At 47.6% G+C, this 17,142-nt stretch overlaps 1 protein-coding gene across 1 annotated transcript in view; it reads left to right on the forward strand.

Annotated features, from left to right (window-relative positions):
• LOC136833092 (uncharacterized) overlaps nucleotides 1–17,142 on the forward strand; it is a 532,781-nt gene that overhangs the window by 390,488 nt on the left and 125,151 nt on the right. The gene's annotated exons all lie outside the window — the stretch shown is intronic.

Here is a 17,142-nt window from a genome sequence, read left to right on the forward strand (position 1 = left end):
TTAGTTACTGCATTTTTCAAAGATGATACCCCTGTAGAAAGTGATTAATTTTTAAGTTTTCATGTTTTTAGGTGTAAAATCAATATGGAAAATTTGTATTTATATATTTCTCTCTAAATGATTCAAAAGCAGTACAGTTACTTTATAACAGTATCTCTGTACGTCTTTATCTGTACAGTATATAATTTTAAGTTGATTGAATTTTACCTGTACTGTACTACCTTCTACGAACATTATCTACATGTTTTCGATATTTTATGGAATTGTACTTTTGTTGACTGCCACATGACGTTTTGCCTAGTGACGCAAAGAAAACGGCTTTTACTGTAAGTGACAAAGAAAACAGCATCCCATGAATTAGGGGTAACATTAGTATACGTACGCACCTACTGTAAATGCGCTATTATGAAACTGTGCAGTACTGTACTAAATTTTTATGTCAACCATTTACTGTATTCTTTTTAAGGGTAATAAGCTAAATTTTAAATAAAATTACACTAACTTTAGTTCATTTAAAAGTTAGCTTAATACTTTGGGAGCATGATTAGGGTCATATTTAGTACTTAAACTCTGATATAAACATTTATTAGCATTTTTAAGGACCATGCCAAACTTGCAGAAAATTCAGCTATCAGGAGGGCTGGGAACCTAACCTCGTAATTTCGAGGTATGACTGTATAATGAAAATAGACGTCGGTATGGGCAAGGGTGAGTGAGGTCATCACTACCACAGAACCACACTCTGAAGACATCCCAATGGCAAAACCCCGGAAGAGCGGAGAGCCGACCCAACTCCCCACTCACCCGCCCGCCAAACAGCGACCCCAGCGCCATCTGAACTCATTCCTTTCTAGCACGTGATCGCTGCGATCTTGTGAATTTTCACTTGTGCTTTTTCGGAATTTTCCACTATTTTCATCATGGCATCGAGCAGCTTTACTGTTTCCAAGTTAAGTACCATCTTCTTTTGGGGTTTTTATGATAAGTCTGGCTGTTTAAGCCCGTATACATAAATTATACATGGTTTTTGTTTGGGTCGCTAAGGCGTCCTCTTGGCAGCCATTCCGACCTAGAGGTATACCCATTCGGCTTGTTCTGTTTGGGTTTCTCTTGGTCGTTTACACAATTTATCTTTAATTCCCCATCAGGGAGCATCCTGGCGGCGTTCTTTCGCAGTGTGTCTTTGGGTCTCCTTTAATATTGTTTGTTACAAGTTTCCTCTCATAGGGTTCTTTCGATTGTTTAAGGTATCCGAAGTTTTCACTCGTTAGTTTTCTCCCAGGATGTTCCCTTTCTGAGAAGTGTGATAAAAGACTTTTTCACTATATGTGCTTGATGACGTGAAAATTATAATATTCACCCTTACGTGGCGTCAGGTTCGGCCTGTTGACTGTTTACATTCTGTCGCCTCGTTCGGTTAGGCTATAGCCTAGCACAAGCGTATATTTTTAGTTTGTTTGATGATTATTTGATGGTTATATATTTTTACTCTGGTTAACATATATCTTTTGGGGTGTTAGCCTAGTTCTTTCACTAATGAATGATCTAGGCTACCCTCTTTATCCTTTGTTTTCCTAACCTCCTGCTCTCCGTATATCGCTTGAGAGGGTAGGGGAGGGGGTAGTCAGGTCGAGGGAGTTTCTGTTGTTGTCCCATCTGCCTTCCGCTTGTTTGGGTGGCTGAAGTTGAGACCCCTTTTTCCCCCTCTATCACCAGTGGGGAAGAGGATTTTTATTTGGAGATCTCCTTCATGCTTCATACAATCCCTTACTCTAGTCGGTTAAGGTTGGCCTTCAACACAGGAATTTCTCTCCCTGTTCTTTCCTCCCCCTTCCCTTCTCTCCTCCTTGTTACCTAGGCTATGCCGACCAGGAGGGTGAGAGTGTATATGGTTTGGTATTATATTATCCCCACCCTTCTGGGGAAAGTGTACTTGTAGTGGGTCACGGTCTCAAGTATACCTTACGGGTTACAGTTGAGCCGGAGGGTATTCCCCCAGTCTCCTGTTCTTATTATTCTCCGGACCCTTTCCTACTAGTACTGTCCTTCCACCTTCCCCTCCCCGTTATAATCCCCCTTTCCTGAGGTTCTAGTTTTTGTCATCTCCTCACGTGCGAGACATCGAGCTTTCGATGGTCACCCTGAGGTAGACAGGCCTATCCTAGTTGAGGGACACGCCCTCCTGGGATCGGTCCTGCCGGCATTTACTGGAACAAGTGTTTCGTTGATTCACTCTCTCCGGATCGAGCGGGTTTCCACCACTAATCAGGGCTCAGTTTCCGCCATCCCCGGCCCTCCCGTTGCTCCGTCCTAGGCTAAATGCTTCGGCATGTTGTGAGTCTTTATGGATAGGTTTGACTGGCTTTTCCACCTGACCATATTATGATCAGCTGTGATGTACTGCCTCGCCTTCCTACTGGACTCTAGCTTCGGAGGCTCGGGATCCCGGAGGGGTTGTGCCGGAACCCGGGGGTCTATGATCTGTTATTCTTATTATGTTGTTAACCAATTTTTTGTACATCACTTTATCTGTTATACTAGTTTACCCCGGCGGCCTCACCGCCGCCGGACTCAAAAATTCATAACTAGTTTATCTACTTTGTACCTTGAGTTCAGTGACCCTTTCTTTGAGTTCGACCGGATTATCTCCGGCGTTCCTCGAGATAGAGTGTCCTGTCTGGCTCAGTAATTTCATCCCGCCGGAGTATCCCGGCGGTATGGTACGAAAATCTTTTAAACCTATAGTTTAAGTTATCTTAGATGAGTAGGTTCATACTTTATGATCTTTTTCATCCCACCGGAGTGCTCTGGTAGCATGGTATGAAATTACTTAGTACCTACTTTAGTTTAAGGTATCTTAGATTAGTAGGTTCATGTACTCTTCACACTTACAGACTGTTCGTTGTGAGGAGCCCGGGTGCACTGCTGTCCTGCACCAGCCCTACGGGCATGTGGTATGCCGCACCCACGCTGGCTGTGCGGTGCGACTGGATGACCTGATTGTGTGGCACCCGGATGGCTGTGAGGTTTGCTTCGCGTTCTACGGGTGTGTCCAGGACGAGTCGGTAAGCCGATCCTTCTTGTCTCGCCCCTCCGGGGCTCTTACATTTAATATCAAATAGTTTTCTGGTTTATAATGAGCTTACCATTATATGACCGGCCTTTGATACTCCCCCTCTCTTTCAGGCTGATGAATCCTCCCATAAAGATGCCCTCGAGTCCTCCGTGCCTGGGTTCGGTAGGAACGTTCCGTCTGGGAAGCCGTATGTTCTCGATGAAAATCTCCGGAACATACTCTACCCCGGCGCCCGGATTGCTGCGGCTGTTCCCGCTGAGGTGGCCGCCCCTATCATCGAGCAAATCTGGGTAGAGACCCAGCCAATCCAGGACGATCCATTGTATGAGGATGTTTCGGGGGATGTCGCCGCGTTGGATCTCGACCTGGAACCCATGAATACGGAACAGGACCAGGAGGTAGGTAGGGAGGTAAGTGAGGCAGTGGGGGCGGGCACCCTCTTTGAATCTCCTTCATCATCTGTGTCTTCCTTTCAGGGATTTCATAAATCTTCTCTCTTGGGGGACAGAACACAATCTACTGTCCCCAAGCTGAAGAAGTCGTGGAAGGCGAAAGGCTATAAGTCTTCGTCTTCCCATAAAAGCATCCCCCTTTCCCCCGTCGAAGCCCCAGGACGCTGGTCCGGTGGCCTCCGGGAGCAAACCCAGTACCTCGGGCAAAGTGGCGAGTAAGAGAGTGGCCAAGCCTAGCCCTCCTCGCCAGCCTGCCTTTGACCCTGAGGCGTTTGCGGGGATGCTTCTAGAGAGGTTCTCTTCGGAGGTAGAGGCTAAGTTGAGCAAGATCACGGAGAGGCTTCAGGGCCAGGAGACTATGATCTCCAATATTGTACGTTCCGGAGGTGCTGGGGTACACTATCCCATCCCGGACTCCTCCGCCCTCCCTCTGTTCGATAAAGGGAACCCGTGGCGTTTAGCCCTTCATGCTCCCCGGCATGAAGACACGTTAACAATAGAAGGTTTAGGCACTCGTAGACTGGAGGAGCTGGAATTCTTCCCTCCAGATCTTCTGCCTCCCTACCCAGGCTTCGCTAGGCTAACAGATGAAGCCTGGATACGCTCTGACAAGGTCCCTAAGGAGACAGTGATCTTCCCTAGAGACCAAGCGCAATCGGCCCTGATGCGCACGTTCTCAGACTGGCAAGCGGAGAACACTAAGTTGACCCCTTTCAAGGGCAACTTTACCATGTTCTCCCTTGGGGATAAACTCCCAACCCCTGCTTGACTAAAGTAGCTCTTGCTACTGCTCAAGCATGTTGTGAGGGTAAACCTTTGCCCCAACTTCGAGAAACGGACCCAACATCTCTCATCTTCCTGGGGATGATGTTTTCTGGAAGGACGCTCGGCCACGTTTACTTCTGGTAAACTGGACGCGGGATTGCGCTTCCAACCAGTTTAGTGAGCAGCTTCCCAAGCTGCGGAAACTCTCCTGAAAGCTGAGTTCGAGGCACAACTTCGCCTGAGTCGGTCTCTGAACTCGCTATGCCTGGCGGAGACAACGGCCGTCTCGTTTTCCGAGGAGTCGCTGTTCCAGGTTCTGACGAAATCCTTATTAGCGGGATTCCAGTCAGACCTGTTTGACTTCATGGTGGCGCGGCTGAATTGCCGCAAGTTCATTTTCGCGGACGCTACCATTCGACATGAGCCTAACAAGCTCATGAAGAGTTCCTTCTGGGGAGCCAATCTGTTCCCAGAAGACGAAGTCACTACGGTCCTGGCAGAGGCGACCAGGGCTAATCAGAGTTTGCGCTCCCGGTGGGGTATTCCGGCCTTTAAGCGGAAGACCCCAGAGTCCGGCGGCTCCCAATTTAGACCGGGTAAGAGGTACAGGAAGCATAGAAGGCAGCAGCTTAAGCCTGTGGTTCAGGCAGTACCTGTCTCGGCGGTGAGCCAACCCTCGACATCCAAGGCTCAACCTCAACAGTTTGTGCTGGTTCAGCCAGCTCAACACTCCCTTGCCACTCCTTCCTATGTGTCGTCTCCGGCATATAACCCGTCATATGAGGGTCGGGGGGCATTTCATGGCCTTAACAGGAGTGCAAGGGGAGGTAGAGCTAGAGCCTCCTATAGAGGTAAGGCTGCCCCAACGGTCCCTCTCCCGGGAAGAGGAGGCGCGGTAGAGGTAGTAAACCCGCCCCACCCCAGTGAGCCCAGCCAGGTGGGCGGGAGACTATACTGGTTCAGAAACCAGTGGACCTTCAGTCCTTGGGCACACAGTATAGTGTCCAAAGGTCTAGGTTGGAGCTGGATCAGGGCCCCCTCCCTTGACCAGGTTTCACCAACCTTCCTCCAAAGTTCTACAGGACTTTGTGACGGAACTGCTCAAAAGAGAGCAATAAAGAAAGTGAGACACCTCAAATTCCAAGGCAGGCTGTTTACTGTTCCCAAAAAAGACTCCAGTCAACAAAGAGTAGTTCTGGATCTATCGTGTCTAAATCGTTACATACAATGCGACAAATTTCGCATGCTTACAGTTGCGCAGGTACGGACTCTACTTCCGCGTGGAGCCGTCACCACCTCTATCGATCTTTCAGACGCATATTATCACGTCCCGATTGCGCGGATCTTCTCTCCCTTCCTAGGTTTCAGACTGGGGAAACAGGCCTACTCCTTCAAGGTAATGCCTTTTGGGCTCAACATAGCTCCCAGGATATTCACAAAACTAGCAGACACAGTAGTTCAGCAGTTGCGGTCCCGGGGGATATCGTTAGCAGCGTACCTAGACGATTGGATAATCTGGGCTCCAACCGTCGAGGAATGCCGGAGTGTTACAACCACAGTAATAGATTTTCTGGAGTCCCTAGGCTTCAAATTGAACCGGGGGAAATCCCGCCTAACTCCGGAGACTCGGTTTCAGTGGTTGGGTATCCAGTGGGATCTAACCTCGTACAAACTATCTCTTCCATCGACCAAACGGAAGGAAATAGCCGCAGCTACCAGAAAGTTTCTGAATTACAAGAAAGCGTCCCGCCGGACACAAGAAAGAATCCTGGGTTCCCTTCAGTTCGCCTCTGTAACAGACCTGCTCCTGAAAGCGAGATTAAAAGACATAAACAGAGTGTGGCGGAGAAGAGCCAACGTCAGGCTCAGGGACAGGGTCTCATCAATTCCACAAATCTTAAAGAAAAGGCTCCGCCCATGGTCCACAGTCAAGGGCCTCTCAAAGTCAGTCCCTCTTCAGTTTCCCCCTCCAGCTCTGGTAATCCACACAGATGCTTCATTTGCGGCTGGGAGGATACTCACCAAAACAGAAAGTTCAAGGGACATGGTCTACAATGTTCCAACGGTTTCATATAAACACCTTAGAAGCAATAGCAGTGTTTCTTACACTGAAAAAGCTTCGTCCCGCCAACCGGATTCACATCAGGCTGGTGTTGGACAGCGCTGTAGTAGTACATTGCATAAACAGGGGAGGCTCCAAATCGAGCCAGATAAACCAGGTGATGTTAGCCATCTTCTCTCTAGTTTAACAAACACAGCTGGCATTTGTCAACTACCCATCTGGCAGGAGTACGGAACGTAGTGGCGGATTCCCTATCCAGATCGACTCTGCTGAGTCAGAATGGTCCCTGGACAAGAACTCCTTCATCTGGATCTGCCATCATGTTCCGGGACTTCAAGTGGATTTATTTGCCACGGAAAACAATCACAAACTCCCTTGTTATGTGGCTCCCAACCTAGATCCTCAAGCTTACGCCACAGATGCAATGTCCATAGATTGGAACAGTTGGGGGAAAATTTATCTGTTTCCCCCAATAAACATGGTAATGAAAGTCCTACACAAACTCAGGTCATTCAAAGGTCAAATAGCCCTAGTAGCCCCCAATTGGCCAAAGAGCAACTGGTTCCCTCTTCTCTTGGAACTCAAGTTGCGGTGTCATCAGATACCCAGACCCAGGCTGACTCAGACAGTACAAACAAGGACTGTGTCAGCTTCCTCAAAAGTTCTGAATGGTCTGGCTTTATGGACTTTATGAAATTTGCCGCCAAAAGGGGAGCAAATATTGATCCTGTTAATACTCTGTTTATTGAATCTGATAAGAGAGATTCTACTCTCAGACAGTATGACTCAGCAGTCAAAAAATTGGCATCTTTTCTGAAGGCATCTGAAGCTCAAACTATGACCACTAATTTAGCTATAACCTTCTTTAGATCATTGTTTGAAAAGGCCAGCCCGGCCACTATTACAACAGCAAAATCAGCTTTGAAAAAGGTGTTTTTGTATGGCTTCAAGATTGACCTAACAGACTCATACTTTTCTTCCATCCCAAGAGCATGTGCTCGTTTAAGGCCGGTGACACGCCCTCATTCGGTTACCTGGTTCCTTAATGACGTTTTAAAATCAGCCTCAGATATTAATAACGCCCAATGCTCTTACCTAGATCTGTTAAGGAAGACTTTGTTCCTGATTAGTTTAGCTTCAGGTGCCAGAATCTCAGAACTGTCTGCTCTCTCTAGAGGTGTTGACCACATAGATTTCCTCCCGTCAGGAGAAGTCATGCTTTCCCCAGATGAAAGATTCCTAGCGAAAAATGAAGACCCTCAGGATAGGTGGTCCCCTTGGAAGGTAGTTCCTCTTCCACAAGACCTGTCTTTATGCCCAGTCGCTACCTTGAGGGCTTATTTGCATAGAACTTCTCAGTGTTTGTCTGGTCCTCTTTTTATCAGGGAAAAAGGTGGAACACTTTCTTTAAAGGCTATAAGACAGCAAATCCTATATTTTATTAAACAAGCTAATCCGGATTCAGTTCCCAAGGTTCATGATATCCGAGCGGTAGCTACCTCTACCAATTATTTTCATAATATGGATTTTGCTGAATTGACAAAATATACGAGGTGGAAATCTCCATTAGTGTTTAAACGCCACTACCTAAAATCACTTGAAGCCCTGAAATTTCCCACGGTGGTGGTAGGGAGTGTCATTCCCCCACCTTAATATTATCCTTTAACCTTGTCCTTTTCCCCCCGCCCGCCTGCCTCATTTATTTACCCTGCCAAATTTCCTGGCCAATCATACCACACTGCCTGGCTCCTCAATTTATGTGATATTTGGAACTGTTAGCTTTAACATTATGTTTTCTGTGATTGTGTTTGGATATGTACTATTTTGTAGATTTAAGCCCTGAGGTACCTCTATATTTTTTGTATTATCTATTTTGTACCTCTTTTTTCATGTTTTCTGCTATAGATTTAAGTTTTCATGTTAATTTACTTGATTACATAGACTTTACATGTCCATTATTATAATTTCTTTATTGTGAAATTTTGAATAAGTCTAAGACATAATTAAGCTTATTTCTTATATACGCTGCGTTTTTATACAAGATCACCTTAAATATTTATTTTCTTAAATCTTCACAGTCTTGGTATGGTTCTCTGTCACGATTTCACCGGGTGACACAGGGGACGAGCTCAGAAAAGGGATTTTGACGAAGGAAAATCTATTTCTGAGTGAGGCCCTGTGTCACCTGGTGACCCTCCCAGGTTCTAGCTTCCCCTGCACGGGCATACCAAGCCTGGGGATAGTGCTAGCCTGGAATGAGTTCAGATGGCGCTGGGGTCGCTGTTTGGCGGGCGGGTGAGTGTGGGAGTTGGGTCAGCTCTCCGCTCTTGGGGGTTTTGCCATTGGGATGTCTTCAGAGTGTGGTTCTGTGGTAGTGATGACCTCACTCACCCTTGCCCATACCGACGTCTATTTTCATTATAGATGCTCGATCTGGGGTAGTAACCCCAGCATTCCTGATAGCTTTTTCTCTGGTATATTTAGCAATATTTATACCTAGAAATTCGTGCTACTAGGAATTTCACCGGGTGACACAGGGCCTCACTCAGAAATAGATTTTTCCTTTGTCAAAATCCCTTTTCTGAGCTCGTCCCTGTGTCATTTTCATGGTGAAATCATAACAGAGAATCATACCAAGTCTTGGTGAAAGTTTAAAAGTGACAAACATTTAGGTGATCATGTATAAAAACACCATTATTAAAAATAATTTTAATTATCCCCAAAATATAATTAAATACTATAGTTATAGCAGAACAACTGAGTTGTGACTAGGGATATAATTTATCTTATAATAAAGGACATGAGAATCAACTATATACATTATTAATAATATAGTGGCGAGGTACTGACATGAAATAAATGACAAAACTTAAAAGGGTACCTCCAGCCTTAAAACTAAATCACAGTGAGTATAACATATCACACACTTAAAACTAACACCGCAAGATTGTACATTATAATGTTAGGAGCCAGGCTGTGAGGCATGTCTGCTCCAGGAGAAAATGGCAGGGCAAATAAATGAGGCAGGCGGGCGGGGGGGAAAGGATAGGGATTAAAGGTTAATTTAAGGTGGAGGGATAATGCTCCCACGGCCACTGCAGGGAATTTCAGAGCTTCCAGAGTGATTTCAGATAGTGGCGTTTAAACACTGATGGAGATTTCCAACCCGTGTACTTCTTCAGCTCAGCGAAATTCATATTATGAAAATAATTAGTAGAGGTAGCCACTGCTCGGATATCATGAACCTTAGGGACTGAATCTGGGTTAGCTTGCTTAATAAAGTACAGGATTTGTTGTCTTATAGCCTTTAAAGAAAGTGTTCCACCTTTTTCCCTGATAAAAAAGAGGACCAGACAAACACTGAGAAGTTCTTTGTAAGTAGGCCCTCAAGGTAGCGACTGGGCATAAGGACAGGTCTTGTGGAAGAGGGACAACCTTCCAGGGGACCACCTATCCTGAGGGTCTTCGTTTTTGCTAAGAATCTTTGATCTGGGGAAAGCAGAACTTCTCCTGACGGGAGAAAATCCACGTGATTGACACCTCTAGAGAGAGCAGACAGTTCTGAAATTCTGGCACCTGAAGCTAGACTAATTAAGAACAAGGTCTTCCTTAACAGATTTAAATAAGAAAATTGATCATTATTAATTTCTGAGGCTAATTTTAGAACATCATTAAGGAACCAGGAAACTGTATGTGGACGGGTCACTGGTCGCAAACGAGGGCGCATGCTCTAGGAATGGATGAAAAGTATGAATCTGTTAAATCAATCTTAAAGCCATGCAAAAACACCTTTTTCAAAGCTGATTTCGCTGTGGTTATGGTGGCCGGAGCCAGACCCTTTTCAAACAGTGACCTGAAGAATGATATTGCCAAATTGGCGGGCATGATTTGGGCTTCAGATTCCTTTAAAAAGGATGCCAACTTTTTAACTGCTGAATCATACTGTCTGAGGGTAGAATCTCTTTTATCTGATTCAAGAAACAGAGTATTAATGGGATCAATATCCGCCCCTCTCTGAGCGGCGAATTTCATAAAGTCCATAAAGCCAGGGCATTCAGAATTCTTGAGGAAGCTGACACAGTCCTTGTTTGCACTATTTGAGTCAGCTGTGGCATGGGTATCTGATGACATCGTAATTTGAGCTCCAGAAGAAGAGGGAACCAATTGCTCTTCGGCCAGTTGGGAGCTACTAAGGCCACTTGTCCTTGAATGACCTGAGCTTGTGCAACACCTTCATCAGTAGGTTTATTGGCGGAAACAGATAGATTTTCTGCCAATTGTTCCAGTCTATGGACATTGCATCCGTGGCGTGAGTTTGAGGGTCCAGGTTGGGAGCAACATAACAAGGGAGTTTGTGATTGCTCTCCGTGGCAAACAGGTCCACCTGAAGGCCGGAACCTGACGGCGGATCCACTCGAAAGAAGCCTTGTCCAGGGACCACTCTGACTCCAGCGGAGTTGTTCTGGACAGGGAGTCTGCAATAACATTCCGGACCCCTGCTAGATGGGTAGCTGATAGGTGCCAGCCGTGTTTCTCCGCGAGTGAGAAGATGGCTATCATCACTTGGTTTATCCGGCTTGATTTAGAACCCCCTCTGTTTATGCAATGTACCACTACCGCTCTGTCCAACACCAGCCTGATATGAACCTGGTTGGCCGGGCGAAGTTTTTTCAGGGTTAGAAACACTGCCATCGCTTCCAAAATGTTTATATGGAACTGACGGAACATTGTAGACCATGTACCCTGTACCTTTTCTTTTGGTGAGTATCCTCCCCAGCCGCTTAACGAAGCATCTATGTGGATTATTAGAGCTGGAAGGGGGAATTGAAGGGGAACTGACTTTGAGAGACCCTTGAGGAACTAATGACACCTTGTCCCTGAGTTTGATATTGGCTCGTCTTCGCCACACTCTGTTTATGTTTTTCAGCTTTGCTTTTAGGAGCAGGTCTGTTACAGATGCAAATTGAAGAGAACCCAAGATTCTTTCTTGCGTTCTGCGAGAGGCTTTCCTGTTTTTGAGGAATTGCCTGGTGGCTTTGGCTATCTCCCTCCGTTTGGCTGGTGGAATAGACAGTTTGTGTGAAACTAGGTTCCACTGGATGCCTAGCCACTGAAATCGAGCCTCCGGAGTTAGGCGGGACTTCGCCCTGTTTATCTGAAAGCCTAAGGATTCCAGAAACTCGATCACTATGGCGTAGCTCTCCGGCACTCCTCGGCGTTGGATGCCCAAATTATCCAATCGTCCAGGTATGCGGCTAGCGATATCCCCGGACCGTAACTGTTGTACTACCGTTCCGCCAGCTTCGTAAAGATTCTGGGTGCTATGTTGAGCCCGAATGGCATGACCTGAACGAGTAGGCCTGTTTCCCCAGTCTGAAACCTAGGAAGGGAGAGAAGTTCCGCGCAATCGGGACGTGATAATATGCATCTGAAAGATCTATAGAGGTGGTGACGGCTCCACGAGGAAGTAGAGTCCGCACCTGCGCGATTGTAAGCATGCGAAATTTGTCGCATTGTATATAAAGATTGAGACGCGACAGATCCAGGATTACTCTTTGTTGACTGGAGTTTTTCTTGGGAACACTGAACAGCCTGCCTTGAAATTTCAGGTGTCTCACTTTCTTTATGGCCCTCTTTAGGAGTAATTCCGTTGCAAAGTCCCGAGAGCTTTGGAAGGCGGTTGATGAAATCTGGTCAAAGGGGAGGTCCTTTGATCCAGCTCCAGCCCAAACCTTTGGAGACTATACTGTGGGCCCATGGACTGAAGGTCCACCGGGCCCTGAACAGATAAAGTCTGCCGCCCACCTGATCGTTCTCACTGGGAGGGAGCAGGCTTGCCTCCTCTTCCCCGGGAGAGGGGTCGCGAGGCAGCCTTGCCTCTGAAGGAGGCTCTCGCTCTAGTCCCCCTTGCACTCCTATTAAGACCCCGAAACGACCCCTGGCCCTCATAAGAAGAATTAAATAACGGAGACGTCACGAAGGAAGGAGCGGCAAGAGAGTGTTGAGCTGGCTGCACCAGCACGAACTGTTGGGGTTGGGCCTTCGAAGTGGAAGGCTGGCAAACTGTCGAGACAGGTGCAGCCTGGACAACAGCCTGCTGGTGTTGTCTCCTGTGCCTCCTGTATCACTTACCAGGTCTACTCTGAGGGCCGCCAGACTTGGGGGTCTTCCGCTCAAAGGCGGGGATACCCCAGCGGGAGCGCAGACTCTGATTTGCCCTGGTTGCCTCCACCAGGATATTGTTGACTTCTTCTTCCGGGAAGATGTTAGCCCCCCAGAAGGAACTTTTCATGAGCTTATTAGGCTCATGTCTGATGGTAGCGTCGTTGAAGATGAATTTGCGGCAATTCATTCGCGCTACCATAAAGTCAAACAAGTCCGCCTGAAATCCCGCCAATAGGGACTTCGTTAGGACTTGGAAGAGTTGCTCCTCCGCGAACGTCACAGCGGTTGCTTCCGCCAGGCACAGTGAGTTCAGTGATCAGCTCAGCCAACACCTAGCCTCAGACTCTGCTTTCAGGAGAGCCTCTTGCAATTTGGGAAGCTGTTCACTGAATAGATTAGATGCGCACTCCGGGTCCAGCTTACCCTGAAGTAAAGGTGGCCGGGCATCTTTCCAAAACTCATCGTCTCCGGGAAAGATCGAGGTGGGATCAGTCTCCTGGAGCTGAGGCAACGGACACCCTCCGAGCATGCCTGGGCCGTCGCCAGAGGCTACCTTAGTCATGCAGGGGTTGGGATCTTGTCACCCAAAGAGAACATTGTGAAGTTGCCCTTGAAGGGGGTCAACTTTGTGTTCTCCGCCTGCCATTCATTACAGGAGCGCATCAAGGCGGACTGCGCCTGGTCCCTTGGGAAGATTACTGTCTCCTTCGGGACCTTATCCGACCTCACCCAAGCTTCCTCCGTCAGTCTGGCGAAGCTTGGGTAGGGGGGCAGCAGATCAGGAGGAAAGAATTCCAACTCCTTGAGCCTGCGCCTGCCTAGACCCTCGATGGTAAGGGTATCTTCATGCCGGGGAGCATGAAGGGCAAAACGCCATGGATTTCCCTTGTCGAATGGAGGGAGGGCGGAAGCATCCGGAATGGGATAATGCACTGTGGGCCCACCGGAGCGCATGAACCCGGAGAGCATACTCTCCTGGCTCTGCAGCCTCTCCGTAAGCTTACTCAGCTTAGCATCCACCTCCGTAGAAAATTTTTGCAAGAGCATCCCTGCAAAAGCCTCCAGGTCAAAGGCAGGCTGGCGAGGAGGGCTAGCCTTAGCTGCTCTCGAACTCGCACCCTTAGCTGAGGGAGTGGCCTTGCCTGTGGAAGCCACCGGACTATCATCCCGTGGCTTCCCCGGAGGGAAGGGGGTTGCTTTGCGGGAAGTCGCGGACTTATAGCCCTTCGCCTTCCAAGTCTTCTTCAATTTAGGGACAGTGGATTGCGCCCTGTCCCTCAAAAGAGAAGACTTATGAAATCCCTGAAAAGAAGCGGTGGAAGAAGGGGAATCAAAAAGGGAGCCCGCCCCCACTGCCTCACTTATCTCCCCACCTACCTCCTGGTCCTGTTCCGTATTCATAGGTTCCAGGTCGAGATATATGGCCGCTACTTCCTCCGACACCGCCGCGTAGAGGCTTTTGTCCTGGAGAGGCTGGGTTTCTACCCGGACCTGCTCGATGACAGGAGCAGCGACTACCGCAGGGACAGCCGCTGAGATCCGGGCGCCGGGGTAAAGTAAGTTCCGGATGTTCTCATCGAGAACATACGGTTTCCCCGACGGAAAATTTCTTCCAAACCCAGCCACCCAGGCTCGAAGAGAACCCAAGGCGTCACTCCGGGAAGCTTCGTTAGCCTGGAAGAGAGGAGGGACTTAACGACCGAGCGCTTGGTGGGAGATATATAAGTCATATATTAAGCCCATAACGTAAATAGAACAAGTGAGGATACCAGGTAAACTAAAGGCAGTAACTATAAGCTTACCGACTCGTCCTGGACACGCTCGTAAAGAGCGAAGCAAACCTCACAACCGTCCGGGTGCCACACGATGAGGTCATCCAGCCGGACTGCACAGCCCGCATGGGAGCGACAGACGACATGCCTATAGGGCTGGTGCAGCACTGCAGAGCACCCGGGCTCCTCACAACGAACAGTGTGTAAGTGTAAAACGGTATATGAACCTACTAATTTAAGGGACTTCAAACTATAGTAGGTATTGGAGTAGGTTAAAATAATTTATACCGGACCCACCGGAGCATTCCGGCGGGACAATAAATTAGAGCAAAACATGACCACACTAAATCAAGGAGCGCCGGAGATAGTTCGGCGGAGCAGGACCTTAATCTAGGATCATGCAACTCTTAATAGTAAATTTACTTAAAGAATAAATACTGCGGAGCCAGGCAGCAGGCCTTAGTTTATACCGGGTCCACGAAGCATTCGGTGGGGTAAAAAACTAGAGCAAAACATGATATATACTAAATTAAGGAACGCCGGTCAACGGAGTAGGATCTTAATCTAGGATCATGCATAAATTATAACGGCACAAAGTAACTGGTTAACAATATAGGATAACAGTACACTGTAGGTTGCCGTGTTCCGGCGCAGACCCCTCCGGGATCCCGTGCCTCCGACACTTGGTTACAGCGGGGAAGGCGGGGTAAATCATTACCATGAGTCATTACGCAGCTAGAGAGCTGGGTGTGACTAAAGCCAATCCACGGAAGACCAAAACCACCAGAGCGGTAACCGGTACGAAGGCAAGGGGAGAGCCGGGACGGCGGAGCGGAATTAGCGAGCAAGTGTTTGAACCCTGAAAGTGATCGGAGTTCAGCTCGATCCACGGGAGAGCGAACCAACGAAACACTAGCCGAGCGGATGACACCAGGATGGGGCCCAGGAGGGTGGGTGACTCTCGACTGGGAACCAGACCAGTCCCCCTCGGGCTGACAATCGGAGAGACCGACGTCCCGCACGCGAGGAGACGACATACCACTGGCAAGACAGGGGAGGGCGGGGGGAGGTTTGTACAGTACTTGGAAAGTGGGACCGAGTTTTGTTTTTAAACAGGACGGCGGATACCCCCATACACTGACTGTAACTCCCTGTGGGGCGCCGAAACAGACGTATCGACTACCTGTTCGTAGGGAGACTCATGACACTCACGGAAGTACCAGGGAAGGATAGGGTAACAGCATTAATCTAAAGTAATCACCAAACTCTCACCCTCCTCATGAAGGCGCAGCCCAGACAATCGGGGAGGAGAGAAGGAAGAGGAGAGGGTTGAAAGGAGAGAAATTCCTGTAACGTAGTCCAACCAGCAACCGACCCATAGGGTAGAAGGGCAATGCTTGAAGGAGATTCCCCATATTGTTTTTCTTCTCTCTCTCCCTCACCAGAGGGAGGAGGGAACAGGGGTTTCAGATACTCCAGCAAACCCAAAAACAAGCTGTAAGGCGGATGGAACAACAAACAGGAACTCCCTCGACCAGCCTACCCCTCCCTCCCTGCTCAGCGACATAGTCGGGAGAGATGGGAGCTAAGACAATGTGAAACCCTAACCTGAATGGCCTAACCCACCGATTGGAGCGAGAGGGTTAGGCTAGGATCCCAATTTCTGATAAATATCGTTAAAATTAACCAGTAACGCATATAAGTACCCGTAATATGAATAAATATACAAAATTATAAGAACTTGTGCTAAGAGTATAGCCCTAACTGAGCGAGGCGAACAGGAAGTAGGCAGCCATTAGACTGCACCTGGCGCCGAGCTCGGATCATAATAAAGCTAAATTATTCATGACATCCAATACACCATAGATCAGAAGCTGACAAAGAAAGCACCACCCTGGAGAGGGAATCTACTCGAGCGAGAGCCTGGTATACGCTATGAATTAACTACAAGAACCAAAATAAGAGGAGGAAGCCTCCGTAAGGAATAACGCTAATCAAGGTACCAGGACCCGCCTGACATAGATAAACGCCTCCAAAGGGAACTTCTTGAAGGGGAATTATAAAACATGAATAAAAATGTAAGCGACCAAGAGAAACCCTTACAGAAACCAGCTGTAAGAGTGTGCTTCAAGGTCATCATGGCTGAGGCGGCGAACACCAGGGAGCGTCCGATATGTGACCCTGTAAATATTAATTTACCGGCCTATAAGAGCCTCACAAGTAGAAAAAACCCCACAAGAAGATGGTACTTAACTTAGACACAGTGAAATTACTCGACGACATGATGAAATCAATCCAAAATTTGAAGAAAAAAGGGGCAGCACAAGAAAAGCTTTCTAAAGCAAGCACGTGCTAGTATGGAATGAGTTCAGATGGCGCTGGGGTCGTCGGTTGGCGGGCGGGTGAGTATGGGCGCTGGATCAGCTCCCCACATTCCGGGGTTTTGTCATTGGGATATCTTCAGAGCGCGGTCCTGTGGCAGTGACAACAATCACTCACCCTTACCTATACCGACGTCTATTTTATTATAGATGATCGATCTGGGGTAGTAACCCCAGCATTCCTGATAGCTTTTTCTCTGGTATATTTAGCAAAAGAATTTACCTAGAAATATGTGCTGGATGGATATTTCACCGGCTGACACAGGGACGAGCTCAGAAAATGGCTTATCATGCTTATTGGGTTTGTAAGAAAATTATTTTAAATTAGTGTATTAAAATGTGTGTCAAAACTATTAAGTGGGTTATCGTGCAGTATGTATGAGGAAGATTATGCAAAATACAGTATATTTTGTTGTTTGTAGCTAAAAAATCATATTGGTTATAGTTGGAGATAAAGGAATTTGTATTA

The sequence above is a fragment of the Macrobrachium rosenbergii genome, chromosome 51 (assembly GCF_040412425.1).
Source record: "Macrobrachium rosenbergii isolate ZJJX-2024 chromosome 51, ASM4041242v1, whole genome shotgun sequence".
NCBI lineage: Eukaryota > Metazoa > Arthropoda > Malacostraca > Decapoda > Palaemonidae > Macrobrachium > Macrobrachium rosenbergii.